General features: G+C 53.9%; 1 protein-coding gene and 1 pseudogene across 1 annotated transcript in view; both read right to left on the bottom strand.

Moving 5' to 3' along the window:
* Positions 1 to 17,835, bottom strand: part of LOC102021985 (GSK-3-binding protein FRAT2) — a gene marked incomplete at its 5' end in the record, with an annotated part of 93,967 nt that overhangs the window by 41,803 nt on the left and 34,329 nt on the right.
* Positions 6,650 to 8,539, bottom strand: LOC102021677 (annotated as a pseudogene).

Raw genomic sequence — 17,835 nt, forward strand, 5'->3', positions numbered from 1 at the left:
TTTCCTGAAGCTAGCGGCATCCTGCTGACAGCTGGGGAAAATAAAGACCCGTTTCCTCCTCAGGCGTGTTTTTCTCCTTGCTCCCTGATGCACTAACTCTGGGTGTTCCATCAGTAATGGCACAGCTCCTTATATAGGATGTCACAGCCCCAATCCTCACCACACCAGCCCCACACTTTGGTTGTGCTGAATATCATCACCTGCCTTTGTCCAGCGAGGAGACTGAGGCTCAGAGCGGTTCGGTAATTTCTAAGCCATGTAGCAAGTGCGTAAAGGAACAGACAAATGTGTTCCTTGGCAGACGTAAAGGCCAGTGGAGCTATTTTCCAAAAGCTCCATACCGGACAGGCTGATTTTAGCGCTGGCTGAAGAGGGATAGATCCTTAAAGATTTCATGTTGGCTGGCTGGTTCATTCCCCTACCTGTGACTTATTTCCACCGGCAAGTGGCAGCCTCAGCTTCTTATACACACCAGTGAGCAAGGGCCCTCCAGGAGTGCAAGTGTATGGCCTGTGTGACTCTCTGCCCGTGCCGTGTCTGCAGAAAGGTGACACCAGCCACACACACACACCTTCCTTTAACCTGGCTCTCTTCTCTTGAGGAGTGGAAGGGGCAGAATTTGTGTCAAGTCTACTCTGACCTTTGACCTCCGTAACTCTGTCCTCCTCTTCCAGGCATAGGAGAAACAGGGCCACCCCCAAGATGCCAGCAGCGCTTGGAAACGTGTCCCTTTGCAGGAGCCCCTCCTCCCACCAGCAGCACCCACTACGGCAGCCTCTAGCCATGCACGCTCTTTAAATGAATGAAAATTAAATACAAATAATACGCTGGTCCCTCTATCCTACCAGAGCAGCGAGTGGCTCTCAGACTGGACAGAGCACACACAAAACACTTCTGTCCTCGCAGAAAGTTCCAGGCCACGGCGCTGCTGGAGCCCCAGCAGAGGTAACGGGACATGCTGATGATGATCGTGCACGCCTGGTTTGGGATCCTGGCTCCCCAAAGCATGACCCAGCCCCGAGGGCCCTCGACCTCACCATCTGCTAAATGGGGACAATGACATCTTTCCTGCCAGGCAGAAGGAGGCCAGTGTGGCTCTTGGCCCTCTACTGCAAGGACAGACATATAGCCTGGGAATAGCAAGGCAGGTGACGACGATACTGGAGGGCTTCTGAGAGCTCCAGAGAGTAGCCTGGCAGTAACGGCCACTGTGGTCACCTCAAGTGTCCCAGGCTGCTGGAGGACAGGTCTGCTGATCTCTGCCAGTGACCTGGGCAGAGATAATGCTCTTATCTTTGCTGTCTGCGCTTCGGGCCTGGCCAGCTGTAATGTCGCACATGCAGTATCCCTTGACCCCTCAGTGTGAGCCCCGATCATTACTATTTTCATTTCCCACACGAGGAAACCGAGGCACAGGGAGGCCACGAGAGGCAGGACAGCTCTTCCCCTCCCAGGCCGCTGCCCTCCGGATCTAGGAGGAGGAGACTCCGTCCCGCTCAGCCAGCAGCACCATCAGCGTCACCACCTGGTCGGCTTCGTATCGTCTGCAACTGTCAAGACCCCAACAGCAGGTGGGGGACCCAGCTTGTGGAGCCCCACCCAGCTGGAGTTCTGCTAACAGTGAGAGCTACGGCACCTCTCTGAGCCTGGGTTAGCCTGGGACGCCTCTGAGGACACCTCGAAGACGGGAGCAAAAGTCATTGTTTTCAAGAACAATTTAGCCCCTACTTGTTGAGACTCAGAACCCATGCTGCCTTTGCTGCACCCTCCCCCTCTCGTCCCCACCCCATAAGCAGCACATCTCCCCGCTCCAGTCCAGCCGGGCCTGGCTCAGGGCAATGAGGGTGCCTTCTTCCGAACCCCCGAGAGGAATGCAGAAACAGGGCTAAGTGGCAGTCGTGCACACGTGACAGGGAAGGGACCAAGCACAGACGTCATCCCAGCTCCCTGTGTAAATTCCACGCACCAGCAGGGCACAGGGCTAGAGGATGGGCCTTGGCCACTGTCCCCTAGTGGTGACAAGTGCTGTCGAACAGGCAGGGGGACACAGGGCATCACAGGTCTTCACTCGGAGCCAGCCCTACGCCAGGTTTCCAGCCCAGACCCGCACAGCCCCTCTCCCTGTGGCCCCTCCTTCCCCACCTGCCACCTCCACCGGGAAGGACGGGCGCCTGGGCTCGGCTGCGCCATTGTACCAGGCACTGGAGGCCAAGTCCACCCCCAGGAGCTCAGCCTGCTCCCACTCACACGGGAGAGGCCACGCCCACCCTGCTCCACATGGCGGCTGGAGCCTGATGGACAGCAGTGGGCAGGCAAAGGGCTGGGAACCCTGAACTGCAGAACACCTGATGGCCACGGTGTCTCATCTCCCGCAATCCCAGTAACAGCCTTCCCGCACATGAGGCTGGGTGCCTCCTCACAGGCTCTGCTGCCGGACAAGAAAGTCGCCCCATGTGTAGGCTCCGCCAGGGCACTGCCCTGTAGATGGGACAGGGAGGAGCCCGTGATTCCAAAGCATAGGGACAGTAAGTAGCAAGTATGTGCCCGCTGCCCCTTCGGCCACAGTTACCCCGGCCCACAGCTGCCCTGGTACCACTGCTAGGAGGGAGCAAGACAGAAGTCTCAAGAGAGAGGTGCTGTTGAGTCCAAAGTCACAACTGCTAAGTCCAAAGTGCTAGGTCTACTGCTGCTAAGTTCAAAGTACTAAGTCCAAAGTGCTGCTAGGCCCAGTCCACGACCCAGTACGGACAGAGTGAACAGGAAGAGGGAGAGAAAGCGCCTGGACAAAGAGGTCATCCTGGACAGTATGAAACCACCTCTCCAAAGCCGTGACACCTGGGTGGGAACACTCATGGGGGCGAGGAGAGCTGCCTTGGGGGCAGGGCAGGCACCACCCGCAGAGACTTTTTTGTTAGACTTAAAAAAAGATCAGCTATCTCACTTCCTTTCCACCAGCTGCAGGCCTGGAGTTTGGGAGCACAGGGAGCTGGACGAGCATTTCCTGAATGAATGGGAAACAGTAAAGCCACATGGCTCCACGGGAAAGCCATGTTTAAACAGCAAAATCTGAGCTGGACAAAGGCTCTGGGTGGCGTGTACTCCCATGTCCCACGTGTCCCCATTACTCACTGGCTACTACCTTTATTTTTTTTTCAGAGCCCTTTGTATCTCATCAATATTAAGCAAAAACATTTACAATGCAAAATATACCAAGCCTCACGCAACATCTGGATTCTAGCAGGCGCCCTATCTAGATTAGGACAACATACTGTCTCGTGACTAGGTCAGGGATGGTTACAATCACTGCCGACGTGAATGCCACATTTTACGTCGACAGCACTCATCTTATGCATTCACCCCTGGTATTACTGGCAAATAACTCAGCAGAAGAAGCACAGCCAGCCTGGCATGGAAGAACTCAGAATAGCCCTGCGCTTGCTCTTAACCCGCTTCACCAGCTATGGGGCCCTAAAGCACCATCCCACTCTGTGGAGCCTCAATTTCCCCATCAAGAAGGTAGAGAGGAGGTGCTTGTGCTTTGCAGCTGGCTTTGCTCATCACTGCTGACTGCCCAAGGACTCAGTGAGCTTTGACTGATCCCGGCACAGCCCGAGCACTGGGACACAGCAGAGATGGCAGAGGAGGTGGATGCGCTGAGTCCCTTGTCCAGGAAGGGAGGTAGCCAGTGGACAGTGTCACAGTGGTTTTCCTTGTGCTGAAGTAAACACAGGAAGTGACAGCACTGAGTCTCCAGAAAGCTTGCAGCCAGGAGCCCCCTCACCCCATCCAGCTCACAGGGCAGAGCTGGGGCATTAACCCGCGTGCATCTTCAAAGCCAGGCCTTTTGGGAAAGGTGACAGATTGCCGCAGCTGTTGTTTGAGCCTGGCCTGGCCAACTTAGTGAGACCGTGTCTCCAAATAAAAAGGGGGTCAGGGGTGGAACTCAGTGCGGAGACGCTGGGTTCAATCCCAGGACTATAAGATGCAACACCTAATAATAAGAGGCGTGGAGAAGATCAAGGCAATGAGCCCCGGACAAAGGCCACCAAAGGAGGTCTGGGTGTTCTCTTGCATGTGCTGGAGCGAAGTACTGGCATGCGCTGGCCCTGGCTGGTGATCGCCTTTGCTCCAAACCTTCCCGCACGCTCCCAGTCCCTCCCCAAACCCCAGCAGCTACAGGGGTTGGATGTCTGAAGACCAAGCACTAGGGCAGTGTCCGTGCAACTGTGAGGCATCCCCAGCCCATGGGCCACTAAATGGTAAGGTGTCATGCCTTTGTCAAAGGATGGGCTTCAGCCTGTGCCTCAGTCTCTCTCCCACAGCCACCAGGTCATTGTGCAGGACTCTTCCCAGCCTGTGTCTCTGGGCCCTAAGGACAGTTCCCTGGGTGCCCGGATGATGGTTCACAGGGGCTGAGCACGGGAAGCCGAGGCAAGGCAGCCACGAGAGCAGCCGGAGCTGAGCTGCGGAGGAGGAGGTGGGGGCCGGAGGGGCTGAGAGGCCGTGGGACACTACACTGGAAGAGGGTGTGGAGAACAAAGACAGGGACCAGCCAGAGTCTCCTCACACAGCAAGGGTGCTGGCACAACTATCTCTCAGTTACACAGGAGCCCGCAGTGACCAGACACAGGCCCCCTAATAGCTACGGGCAAGGGGCAAGCAGGACCCAGCAAGTGCCTAGGTTCTGTGAGTCCTCAGACATGGTGTGGTGGCCCCTGGACTCGCGCCTTGTGGTCGCTTTCTTCCAGTCTATAGCCTTCCTATTCATTATCTTAACAGTGTCTCTGGATGAGCACAAGTTTTTCATTTCAATGAAGTCTAATTTATCAAACCTTTTTATGGCTACTACTTTTAATGTCCCAAGAAATCCTGGCCTGTCTGAAAGATCTTGAAGATAGTTTTGTAGGTTTTCTTGTAGAAATCGAAGAATTCCTGTAACTCTACAATAAAAGGACAAGCCAATGAAAAAACTAGGCAGAAGACTTGAACAGATATTTCAGAAAAGAAAATACTGAACTGATAAGAAATCCATACAAACACACCCAGTCTCACTGCCTAAATAGGGAGGTGCACATTAAAGCCACAGTGAGATACCATTATGCGAACATCGAAATGGTGGCGAACCTATGGCACGCTTGCACAGCTGTGTGTTACTATTGAAAGCTCTACAGGTTCGCCATCACTAAGATTAAAAATCTGACCATACAAGTGCTGACCAGGAAGTGAAGGACCTGAAACACTTTCATATGTGGCTGGTAGAAGTGTAAAATGCTACAATAGGGGCTGGGGATTTAGCTCAGTGGCACAGCGCCTGCCTGGCAAGCGCGAGGTTGTGAGTTTGATTCCCCGTACCGGAAAAAAAAAAAAAGCTACAATAATTTTAGAAAAGAGTTTGTTAGTTTCTTATTTACCTATCTGTAGTTTCTTATTTATCTGTCTGTCTGTCTATCTGGTACTGGGGACTGAACTCAGGGCCTTCTCCCTGAACTACAGCTCCAGCCCTTTTTATTTTTTGAGATCGGGTCTTACTAAGTCACCAAGTTGCCTACACTGGGCTGAAACTTCCAATCTTCCTGCCTCAGCCTCCCAGAGCAGTGTGATCCAGGCATGTCCCATCACTCCTGGCTAGTAGTTTCCTTTTACAAGTTAATAGATTTATTTCAATAAGTTAAATATACACCTGCCCTGTGATGTACTTATTGCAATTCCAAGATAGGTAGCCAAGAGCAAAAAATACAAGCCTCCACACAAAGACTTGTACTCAAACGTTCATAGCAGCCTGATTACAGAGTAGTCAAAAATAACCTAGAGGCCATAAGTGGGCAAACAAATTATCATATATCCACATAAAAAGGAATACTACTCAGCAATAAAAAGTAACAAACTACTCCTAACAAGCGACAACAGATGAATCTTAGAAACACTGAGCTGAAAAAAGGAAGCCAGAATGGAGAGTAGAGCTGTGAGATTCCGTTTACAAGATGCTGTTGAACAGGCAAAACTAATCTATCAGGATGGAGCGTTCTGTCAGTCCTGGGAGGGAATAGGGAGCCTGGTGGGAGCGTACACGTACGAAAGGTCAAAACGCACCAACCACACAGTTCAGATCTGTATGTAAATGATATCTCACTACAAAGTGTAGTTCTTTGGGGGAAAAGAGAAAGACGCTGCGGGGTGGATGTGCATGGAAAGCTCTGAGGGCAGTTACACACCGTCACCAAACAGGCCGGATGTAAGGGAAGACGGACGTGTGGCGCACGCTGCTGGCCTACTGTGTGCTGTCGCGGCCTGCGGCACAGCAAACACCATCTGACTGTTTCCCGTCATCCACAGACCAGGAGACGGACGCCGTGCCTGTTGCTGCGCATGCGCACGAGCCCCACTTCTCCGGAAGCAAACCATCCCGGTTTCCGATCCCCGACTAAAGGTGTCAAAGCATCAGAGAAACACAGAAGCCACTCAGTCACCTCTTGGTCCCCCAAGCCCTTGGCGGCCGCAGCATCTGGATCTACATGGAGAGCCAGGAAGGGAGGAAAGGCATCGAGATAATAAGGCCACCGCCATAAGCTGAGACCTCTGGGGCCGCCCATTTCCTTCCTGACCTCCCTAAACTTTTCCCCTTAAAGCAACAGAAAGAAGTGACCTGCCACCGCTGAGATCCGGGATGCCACAGGCAGGCCCACGGCCCGTGAGGACACAGTTTCACCAGTGTCCCAGGGTGTGGCTGGCACCTGCTCTAAGGACAATGGCTGTGTTACAGGTGAGGAAGCTGAGGCTTGGAGATGGCATGATGTGGCCATGGCCACACGGCCAGCAAGTGACAGGGTGGCAGAAACTGGGTTCCAGAGTTTCTGGTTCCAAAAGCAAGTATCCAGTATCATCTCCATAACAAACCTCAGAACCATGAAGGAGCTGAGCAAGCAGGTGGGCCAAGACAGGAAGCTCGGGCCATGCGGGCAAAGGCTGGGATTCTGCCCCATCCCTGCTCCCTCACAAAGGTGCCAGGAGGAAGGCAGGACACAAGGAGTGGGCAAATGGATGGATGAACCTATGGACACGGGAAGGCTCGCAGCCCTGCAGTCAGAAAATGCACCCAACCTCAAAAGCACTTGAACTGAATCCAGATATGTCCTTCCCCGCTCAGATCCCCCCGGGGCTCAGCGTCTGGGAGAGGTGCTGAGACAACCCAGAGCTCTGTGGACTGAAAGCCGAGAAACAAGCAAGATCATCTGGAAGACTGGTGTAAAGACGTGGAAGGGTGTGTATGTGCACGTGTGTGTGCATGCGTGTGTGTGCGCACAGCATCTCCAGTGGGAGGGGCAGGAGGGAGGGTACGTGGGAAAGGACCCATAGGTGGGCAAACGGATGTAGGGGTGGGCGTGTGGAGCACTGCAGGAGGATGTCTGCATGGATGGATGTGTACACATCTGTAGGTATGTGCATAGGTGTGCACAGAGACGGAGGAGGTATGCACAGGTGTGTCCAGAGGTGCACTTGTATGTGGGTAGGTGTGCACAGGGAAATGGATAGGGATGTGCAGAGATGTGGTTAGCTGTCCACAGGGAATCAGGTGTATGCAGATATGTACAGGTGGGTATGTAGGTGTGTACAGGCATGGGGTGAGTGTGTGCGGGTTTGGGTGTAGGTGTGCACTGGGTGGGTGTGCCTAGGCATGCACCCAGGCGGGGGATCATGGGGACCCAGTGTGCGGCAGGCTGTGGCCCCACTAGAAGCAGTAGAAGCCGATCTGTGTCTTCTTTTTTTTTTTTTTGAGGTCAGATCTAATTTATTTGTTACTTAAGTGTTCTTATTTTTGACTGGCCTCAGACTCGGAAGCTCTCGGAGAAGACAGCCTGCGTCCCTTGGCAATTTGTTCCTGGCATTTTTCTTTGGCTTCCTCCATTCTCTTGGCCAGAAGTTTAGCATGTTCTGCAGCCTCGCCCTTGTTTTTCTTAGTACGCTGCTTGTTCAGAGCAGTATAGCAGCGTTTGTGTGGAAGGAGACACGGAGAAACAAGACGCCGAATCTTGGGTGCTTTGGCCCTGCGCTTCTTACCTTCTTTGTTTGAGGGCTTTCTGGTTACATACTGGCAGACATCGTCTTCTTTGGAGAGACTGGAAAGTCTGCAGTCTGCTAGCTCTTTTGGGCCCCAGGTGGCGAGGTGCAGGAGTACCCATCAATCCAGGAATATCCTTCTCTCCACTTACCATAACCAAGTTGAGAATACTCAGATTGGCATCCACAATGCAACTGCAAAGAGATTTGTGCTTTCTCTTTCCTGTTCTCCTTGGCCTGTAACAGGAATGCCCCTCACTCCGGAGCAAGCGCACTCCGCCACAAGCCAAGACACCCTGCCTCATGGGGAAACCCTGTTTGTCATTCCCACCACTGATTCCGGACCACATAACCCTTCCACTCTTCACCCAGAGCATCAGCAGCAACTTCTGTGGCCACACACTTCTTCTCATAAAAGTACGACAACATCCTCCACCGCAGTGAGCTTCTGGCAGCCAGCGGCTGGGAAGATGTCCAGCTTCATCCTGCAGATGCGGACGGCCCTCTGATCTGTGCCCTAACAGGGCCACAAGGTGCTCCATTTTCTCCAGGGGGCTGACAGCTCTCAGCTGCAGCTCTGGTCCCGAGGGCCCCTGGCCTAGAAGCTGCCATCCTTGTCCCCAGGATCTGACCCTGGCTGGCCTGCCCCTGCCTCAGGCCCTCACTGAATCAGGAGAGCACAGAGCTTTGCTCAGCACCTGAGCACGGACATGCGCAGTCCTTAGACAAGTGGAACTTTCTAGCCTCTCCCTGGCCCCAGAGTCCGTGTCATATGACTTGGGGTAAACTGGGAACGCATGCAAGAAGGAACTTTCTCTAGCAGCCACGTGCGTGACTCAGAAGCAATGTGGGGGCCACAAGGGAGGACTGAGAACCCACAAGGGGAAGTGCACACAGTGGAGGGGCCTCTTGCCTAGCGGGGCCGAGGTCAGTCCTAGGGCAGCACCCCAGGCCTGTCCCAGTTCCTCTCTAGGTTCAGGAGGACCTGGAGCCTGAGCGGTGACCACAGAGGGAACCAAGGATATCTAACCATGCCCTGGAAGGATGCCTGGGATGCGGGGACCCAGAGACTAAGCCTATGTCCCTGGAAAGCCCCATGTGCTCCAGCCACTGGACAGGCGGCCAGCTGGTACTGTTGGTCTGGAAGGAACAAAGCCAGCCCAGCCTTTGGGCTCAGCTGAGCTGAAGACTTGAGGTTCTGAGAACCACAGAGCAGGGGGACAGCCAGCATCAGGATGCTGGGTCTCAGCTATCTGTGCCACTAGGGTATCCCCAGGACCCCACCCAGCTAGCCTGGTGTGTGCACAATGCGGCTCTGCGGAGAGAACAAACAAAAGACAAATTCAGAGGCTGAGCAGTGGAAAGACCCCCAGGAACCAACAGGCCACCACGCCTCTGCCCATTTTCCAGGAGAGGAAGCTGAGGTGTGAGAGAAGCAGCAACGTCTCCCCCACACGTCCCTGCCGCCACCACTCCCAGGTGCCGCAGTCTACTAAAGTGTTCGCCTCCGGGCGGCCTGTGATCACCCGGCAGTGCCTGGCGACTCGGGGGCCAAGGAAGGGAGGTGGCGCGACATTGTGACTTTCTCGAATTTGCTCCTCCCGGTCTCTAGGAAGGGGAAGCGGCTGGAAACCCCCCCAGTCCTCTGGCTACAATTTGCCAGCTTGGTTCTGTAACCAGGAGCTGTGCTCAGCCTGGCTGGCCACTCAAACTGGGCAACTATGGGTGATACCTCCTTCCCTGCACCGTCCACCCTTAGCTCAAAACCGGAAACAATCCAGGGTGATCCTGCATTTCCACCTCCCCCACAGGGGCTATGTATGCTCTCTGCCCACCGGAAGATTCGCTGTCCCCAGGAACCCCAAGGTATGCCTTTTCTTCTGTGGAAAATAATCCTTCCAGGCTCAGGCTGGCGGCCCCCCTTCTGCAGAGGGGACCTTCCCCCAAGTCCTACAGACAAAAGGCACACAGGCACGTGCAGCTGGAGCCTGGGCTCAGCACACAGCAGGCGCTCAATAAATGCACAGTGCATTAAATCCACACATCCACCCAGCCTTCCCGGAGCTGGCAGAAAGACCACAAGGAGCTGCGCGAAAGCAAAGGGGAGGATGTGGGTGGGAGGTGCTAGGAACCGCAGTGTGATCTATGAACAGTGGGAGAGGAGAGAGAATGAATTCATTTCCTCCCCGTAGTAATTTGCCTGTAAATATTCACAAACCATGCAATTAAAGATAAATGCATAAATAAAGCGGGCCCGACCCAGGGGATGTGTACATGGGCTCTTGCTCCTCTCCCTGGACACCAGAGTGACTATTCGGCTAGGCACAAGCACCTCTGTCCGTCCGGTGAAGTTTCCAGGGCCTCCCAGAGGATATCCTGATGTGGAGTGGCTGCAGGGAGCTGAGTGGATTTGCTCTCGGGACCCCAGAGTGGATGAGCCAACAGCCCAGCGGCCACGGCAGGTGGGTGCACTGGGCAGGGTGTCCCCTCCACCCCCACCCGACCTCCTGCAGCAAGTGCAGAGGTCACACACAGACAAGCCTCTGTGTTCCCCTGTACCCTGATAAGGACAAAAACAAGCGCCTCTTGAAATGATGGCCCGTGGGGGAGGGGCTCGGAAGGGCTCTAACAGAGAGGGCATTGGAGGGTAGCAGCCCTGGGGCAGGGGCCTGCACTGGGGACCCCGGGAGGACCAGTCTGGGAAGAAGTCTCAGCACTTCTGGGAAGGACTAAACAAGCCGGACGGTGGCAGGAAGCTGGCTCAGGGGACAAGGTCTCCCTCGTCCCTGCCTGCTCAAACTCCTGGGAACGTAGAGCCAAAGCCCTGTCTCGGCCAAATGCACAGAATTGGAGCCAAAGCTAGAGAGGCTTGGAGACTCGAGCTGGTTTCACCAAGTCCTAGAATGACAATGCCGAGCACCACCTCAGCCCTTACCCGTCAGGCTTCTCCACTTTCGAGCGTGGCCCCCAGGGACAGCTCACTGTTGTGATCTTCATCCTACGAACGGGAAACTGAGGCCCAGAAGGGTGGTCACGCAAGCAGAAAGACAGTCAGGATCGAGATCCTGACATTCTGGCTGTGGGATCTGTGTGTAAAGCCACCGAGGCCCAGGGAAAGAAGGGAGCAAAGTGGGAAGGAGCTGGGTGCGGGTCCCGCGACCTGGGTGTCTTTGATCTTGTTAGGAAGGGGCTACTGTCCCTTTAAATACACTGAGGCACTCTCAGCACATCACCCCCTTCACAGAGCAGCGGCTCTGCTAAGAAAGGGAAACTGAGGCTCACGAGTCTGAACAGTCTTCATCCACCTTGACAGCCAGGATTGAAGTCCGGGCCAAGTGTCCAGATCACCTCTGACGGCTCCAGGCCCCACCAGCCAGCGGGGCTCGGCCAAGTTCTCATCAGGTGGACCTGTCTCCACGTCCATAGAGTGGGCTTCCTGGTGCCTTCCCTAGCCTGGGCCAGGGCCACCTGGGAGATGGAAGGAGAGGCAGGAATGTGCAGAGCCAGGGTAGGGCACAGCCAACACCCGCAGGCTGCTAAAGCCCAGGCAGGACCCAGCCTTGAGAGGGCTGCCTGCCACTCACAGCGAGGGGGGGGGGGTGCTCACAGTCGCCCGCGGGCTCTGCAGCCAGAGACTCAATTAAGGCCATTACAGTGCACTTAGGAAAAGCAGGTGCGGCGGGATAATACCTTTTAGAGAGATTGGCAACAGAGTTTTCTACTTAATCCTCAGTTAAACAGAAAACCCATTTAACCACAAGCAACACCCTGTTGTCCCAGCTCCAGTCACTTTTGGGATTTTTTTTTAAACTATCTGCCACTTGGCGTTACATTTTTATCACCCGGAAGCTGCCTTAGAAGGAAAAATCATTTCGTTGATGGAAAGAAGGATGTCGCCAATCTCGGAGGTTGCTGCCCCAGACCGACGATATCCTCTAATCCTGGCCCCCTCTGCTATGGCAAGAGGAACACGATTCGTGTTCTCATCTACACCGAAGATGCAGGGCTGCTGAAGGAGGCAGCGAGAGCTAATTCTCACCTCCCACATCCGGGCGAGCAACCAAACATCTGCAGTCATGAGGCTCCCAGGAGCTGAGGATGGAGGCTGCCTAGAGGGGACCCACAGGGACCCCATGACCTCCAGGTGTGCAAAGCTGTGAAGCAGAGTGGTCAGGGAGGGCCAGGACAGAGTCAAATTAGGGAAAGTTATTTGCACAAAATGAGAAAGAAAATCTATCAGCCAAAGCGTTTCTCCCATCGTTAAAGCAGCATCACCTACATGCGATGCTCTAGTTTGGATCTGACACGTCCTCTAAAGGCCCGTATATTGGAGGTGTGGACCCCAGACTGGGAGGCGATGGAAACTTTAAAAAGTGGGGCATCTCGGGAGGTCTTTGGGTCATTGGGGCGTGGCCTAGTGAGAAGTCTTCAGGTCATTGGAGTGTGACCTTTAAAGGGAAAATAGGTCCCCTTCCTCTCCCTCTCTTGCTCCCTAGCCCTGAGGTAATCAGTTTTGCTCTTCCACATGCCACCACCAGGCTGTCACAGCAACAGGGAGGATGATTACAGACTGAAACATCCACCAACAAGCCAAAACAAACCTTTTCTCTTTATAAGTTGATTATCTCAGACATTTGTAAGAGTAACAGAATGCTAACACAAACAGACCAAAAGATACTGCAGGCATAGGAGTTGCCAGATAAAATATAGGACGCCCAGTTTAAATAAACAGCAAACCTTTCCATTTATGTCCTAAACAGTACATGGAACAAAGATGGCGGGGGATAGACCTACTAAAAACATCTGCTGCCTGTATGAAGTTTAAGCTAAGTTCAGTGTCCTGGGATTTTATTCATTAGACTCGGACATGGCTCCCAAGAGGCTGGCAGGTAACAGTGGCCTCAGGGAGCCGGTTGCATCCACCAGCGGGATCCTGGGAACCCCCCACCCCACCCAGGAAGGAGCCCACACACTGTCCTGCTGTGAGACGTGGGCGCAAAGAAAAGCAGGAAGCAAATCACTCAGACCTTCTGGTGGCCGCTCCATCAGCCACATGCCGGAGTGCGAACAAAGGCAGGAAAGCAGGGGCCTCTGCCCTGGAGGGGAACTCGGGTGATCTTTGCTTCTGTTTTCCACACTCTCTGAGTTGTTGTTTTACTGCCTTAAAATAACAGCCACGTGCACGCAACCACAGCACGCAGCACTTCTGATCCTTCCAGAGTCAGCTGGTGGCTCTGTCCCATCGGGGAGCGTGGGGGGGGTGCTGGGAGGGGTTGGTCTCTGTACACCAGGGGACACCCTGGAGTGTGGGACATGGGGAAGGAGGGTGAAGGGTGCAAACGGCAAGCTGGCAAATCCCCAGCTGGAAAGCGGCTTCTGAGGGTCACCAAGACCCCCGGGTGGGAGAAGCCAGTCCTGCTGTCCTTGTTGCTTCTCCTGGGTGTGGGGCCTCGGAGGCCAGGGGCCTGGATGCTACTCAGATGGCAGATGACACAAAGTCTGGCCTCTCACCTGCACCTCTGCCACCTTGTGCTGTGTTTACTGAGAGCCATCACCCAGCCTGGGCACTGCGGGACAGGACACAGGACGGGCCCAGGCGCCCACAGCCCCATCCTCTGGCTCCACCCGCCCTGCAGGGCACCTCTGCAAGTTTGGTTCAAACAGATGTTGAGCTCCTAAGAAGCCCTGGCTTTGAAGTCAGGGAAGAAAGTCAGCTCCAGAGGGACCTTCCCTACCGAAAAGACTATCCAGGGAGTCTGGAGAGAAATAAAAAACAAAACCCCCAGATCCTTATCTCCTGCTCTTTATAAAATTTTTAATTAGAACAGCTGCCTCCACAGACTGCAAGGACGAAAGGGAAAGGAAGGGTGGGCGGGAGGGCAGGGGTCCCGCTGAGCAGGTGGGATCAGCTCTGCAGGGGGGACACAGAGGACCAAGCTTCGGTGCCCACAGCAGGTGCAGGGACACAGATGGTGCCCGGAACCTGACAGCTCTCAGGAAGTACCACCTCCAGGGTCCCCAGGACACCAGGCTCCGTCCTGCCTTATGCAGCACGACCGTAACTACCTGTCACACTGCGCAGGGCTCTCCTCTGCCTCTACCTTGTTCCATCCTCACCCTGCAGCAAGAAGTCCCTGGGGAACATCTCCCTCTTGGCCGGCCAGGGGAGGGGCTTGAGGCTGTCCTTCCACAGGGCCAGCAGTCCGGAGACACAGCACCTGTGGGACATCTCAAAACTGTCAGTGAGAAAACGCTCTGCTTTAAAAGACCTTTAAGTAATCTGAGTGCTACGTGATCTCCCCACTCACTGGTGAGTTTTAATCACAGGCACACAGGCTTTGGGTGAGCATGTCTGCTTGACATACCCTCCACAATCATGGAGTCTGCATGGATATGAATTCGGGAACACCCATGTATTCCCACCAGCACCAAACCCTACAGATTTGGTGACAGGAGTTCATTTCATTAGCAGTGATCCAGAATCCTTTGAGTTCCTTTAGCACGCATTTCTTCTCCAACTCCTATGATGCTAGATACCCCTGTGCTTAAACAAGTTTAAAATAAATGATATACTCAGGAGGCTGAGGCAGGAGACTCTCCAATGTAAGGCTAACCTAGGTAACTTACCAAGATCTTGTATCAAATCTCTCTCTCTCTCTCTCTCTTTCTCTCTCTCTCTCAATAAGGGCTGGGCATGTAGCTCAATATTAATGCCCTGAGTTCAATCCCCAGGACCATAATAAACATACCAGTTAACAAAGAGGCTTCACGCAGTGTTCTGTCTCTGACCTTTGTTACAGGAGGTCACAATGTCCTTCCCCTCAGGGAGATGCGACCTCTACAACTGCACCTGAATCCAGCCTTCCCAGCCTCCAGCACAGAGGGAAAATAATCCCCATTCTACAATGGTCCCACCCCCGGTATGTCACTGCCGCAGCATTAAACAGACTGTGACACGGAGCGACAGCAGACTTTGCCAGCCTGACCTGCGAGGAGCTGGACACCGTTACTCTCTTGCCCTCAGATGGACCTGTGCTCTCAGCTCCCCGGGTCCACAGTGCTGCCAGAGCCGGGCAATTCCCTAAGGCACACACTTGGTGCATGCGCGTGTGCATGTGCATGCACACACACACACAAACACACACACGTGTAAAAGGGGGCATACAAAAACATAGTCAAAGTTCAAATTAAATAAAAAACTTATTACAATAAAGACACATGGCCAAGGACGATGGGATAGGTGCGTTCAAAGCAAGGAAGCGTATTCTGAGGGGGATTCATGTCCCTGTGTCTTTTATTATAATCTTTTTTTTTAAATTTAAACATTCACAGTATTGAGGCTGGGTTGCAGCTATCTCAGTGACTGCCATTTGCCTAGCAAGCGCAAGGCCCACAGTTTGAACCCGGCACCACAAGAAAAATACACACAAAAAGGGGTGGTCCATGCAGTGGAATACTATTCAGTCTTAAAAAGGAAGGGTACTGGGACACTACAGCACGGACAAAGCTGAGGACATTCTTCAGGATTTCTCTCTTGCTAAGCGAGACAGCCTGTCCCAGAAAGATAAAGGATGAATAGTTCCACTTCGATGAAGTGGTTAGAGCAGTCAGAATCATAGATGAAAAGTGGGATGGTCACCAGGGGGCTGGGCAGAGGGAATAGAGAGTCACTGGTTCATGGGGAGAGAGTTTCAGTTTTGTAAGATGGAGGGAGGGCTGCACCACAGTGAATATACTTGGTACTAAAATTCTTAACTGAATACTTAAAAATAGTTATGAACACAGTATATTTGACTTAATGTATATTTTGCTACAATAAAAAGTAAAAGAATGGAAGGAAAGAAGGAAGGAAGGACGAGAGGGAGCCGGACGTGGTGACACACACCTGTAATTCCAGCACACGGAAGGCTGAGGCAGGCAGGTTGCTGCCAGTTTGAAACCAGCCTGGGTTACACAGTGAGTTCAAGGCCAGCCTGAACTACAGAGCCGGACTCTTAAAAAAACAAAAGAAAAAGAAAGAAAGGAGCTGTCAAGTCACGAATAGATGCGGAATAGATGGAACTGCATATGACTAAGCGGAAGAACCCACCCCGGAGAACCACCTACCGTACACCTCCAACCGTGGGACCTTCGGGAAAAAGTGAGCGACGGCGAGAGGAAGATCAGTGACTGCCAGGGCTGAAGGGGAAGCGAGCACGGAGGGTTTAGAGTGGCGCTATTGTGGATGACACCCGATGGCGGGCACATGTCCTTACACATCTGTCAAAGCCCACAGCACACACAGCGCCCAAAGGGAACCCCAGGTATGGCCGGGTGCGGGGGTGGGGACGGGGGGGGGAGGGGTGGTGGTGGGCGCAGGCGCACTAACGACACTGCGTGAGGCACTGTGGGGTGGGGTATGGCAGTGCGTAAGGGGCGGAGTGCGGCAACTCTACTCCCCCACTGCGTTGCTCAGAACCCAGAAGTACTCTAGAAAGAGCCTCAGAGCTTTCTGCAGAGCTTGTTGACTTCCTGGGTCTCCTGGTGCCCTCCTTTTATCCCCGACGGGGCCACCTTTGCAAGCGCAAAAACACAGGCATCCTAGGTCACCCTTCCAGCAGCAGCTCTGGGCAGGACCCGCTACAACAGCCAGCACGCTAGCGCCCCAGCCCGCATTGGCCTCACCTTTAGAAAACCTTTCTATATTATACTTCTAACTCATCAGAGAGGCAGAAGAGTGCAGAAACCAGGCCGTCCCTGCCATGTAGAGCTGTGTGACTTTAAACCAGCTGCTTCCCGTCTCTGATTCTACCACTGGAAAACGGTTTCCAGGCCCTCTCTCCCTCCCTCCCTCCGCACCACAGCTGGCTGTTTGCAAGTCCTCCTATGTGATCCACACTACGATTTGCATTATTATTAAAAACAATCATAAAACCACGAAGGGTGCTTTCTACTGCATGAGCAAAAACGCCAGGATTTTCCCTGAGATGAAGAAAGGAAGACTGATCTCTCCGAGAGGTCAAGGATGGTCACCTCCAGAGCGGAGGGGTCTGCCAGCCTGGCTCCCACACCAGTGCTGGGGGGACCTCGGGAATCTCCAGGGAAAAGCTAAAGCGCTGAGCCTCCTATCAGGGGGCACATCTGTGCCGCCGGTGTGAACCCTTAAAACTGAACTTGAAAAGGAGGAAAAGGTTGCGGGTGGAAAACATGCGGAAGGGCAGGAAAGGGCCGCAGGCTGCCGAGATTCACAGGTGGACATAGCGCTGGCCGGAGCCACAGAATTCCAGCTGCACTGTGTGGAGTGAGCCGGAAACTGGGGCGCTGAGCACCTGTCATCCTGCCCCCCCCTACATGCGTCCCAGGTGCAGAGCAAGGAGGAAGCCAGAAGCTAGGCTAACGCCACAGCTCGGTACTCGGCTACTAATGTGGGATGTGTACACGAAGGGTGGGAGAGGTGATGTAGACTGCCAGGGTCCGTTCCTACCTTGCCGACATGCAGCTGAGGAGCCCCCAGACGATATCACCAGCTCCAAGGCAGCATCGCCACAGCTCACCTGGCAGGAATTCCCGGTGCAGGCTGCGCTATCCATTCAGCTGCCTTTTAGCCCCTCCAGCACTGGCCTCGCTGACTGTAGACTGGTGCCCAAGGCTTGGCATGAGCAGCTAGAGTTCTGCTCCACTTAGCTGAGGCCAGAGCTGCTCAGGCAGCTTGAGTGACTTGGCCAAGATTGCATAGCAGGCAGAGCTGTGGCTGGGGTCCAGATCTTCCTCCAAATCACCCTGGGGGTGAGCAGGTTCCCC

Source organism: Chinchilla lanigera, unplaced genomic scaffold (genome assembly GCF_000276665.1).
Source record: "Chinchilla lanigera isolate Chin_1 unplaced genomic scaffold, ChiLan1.0 scaffold00021, whole genome shotgun sequence".
NCBI classification, from domain to species: domain Eukaryota; kingdom Metazoa; phylum Chordata; class Mammalia; order Rodentia; family Chinchillidae; genus Chinchilla; species Chinchilla lanigera.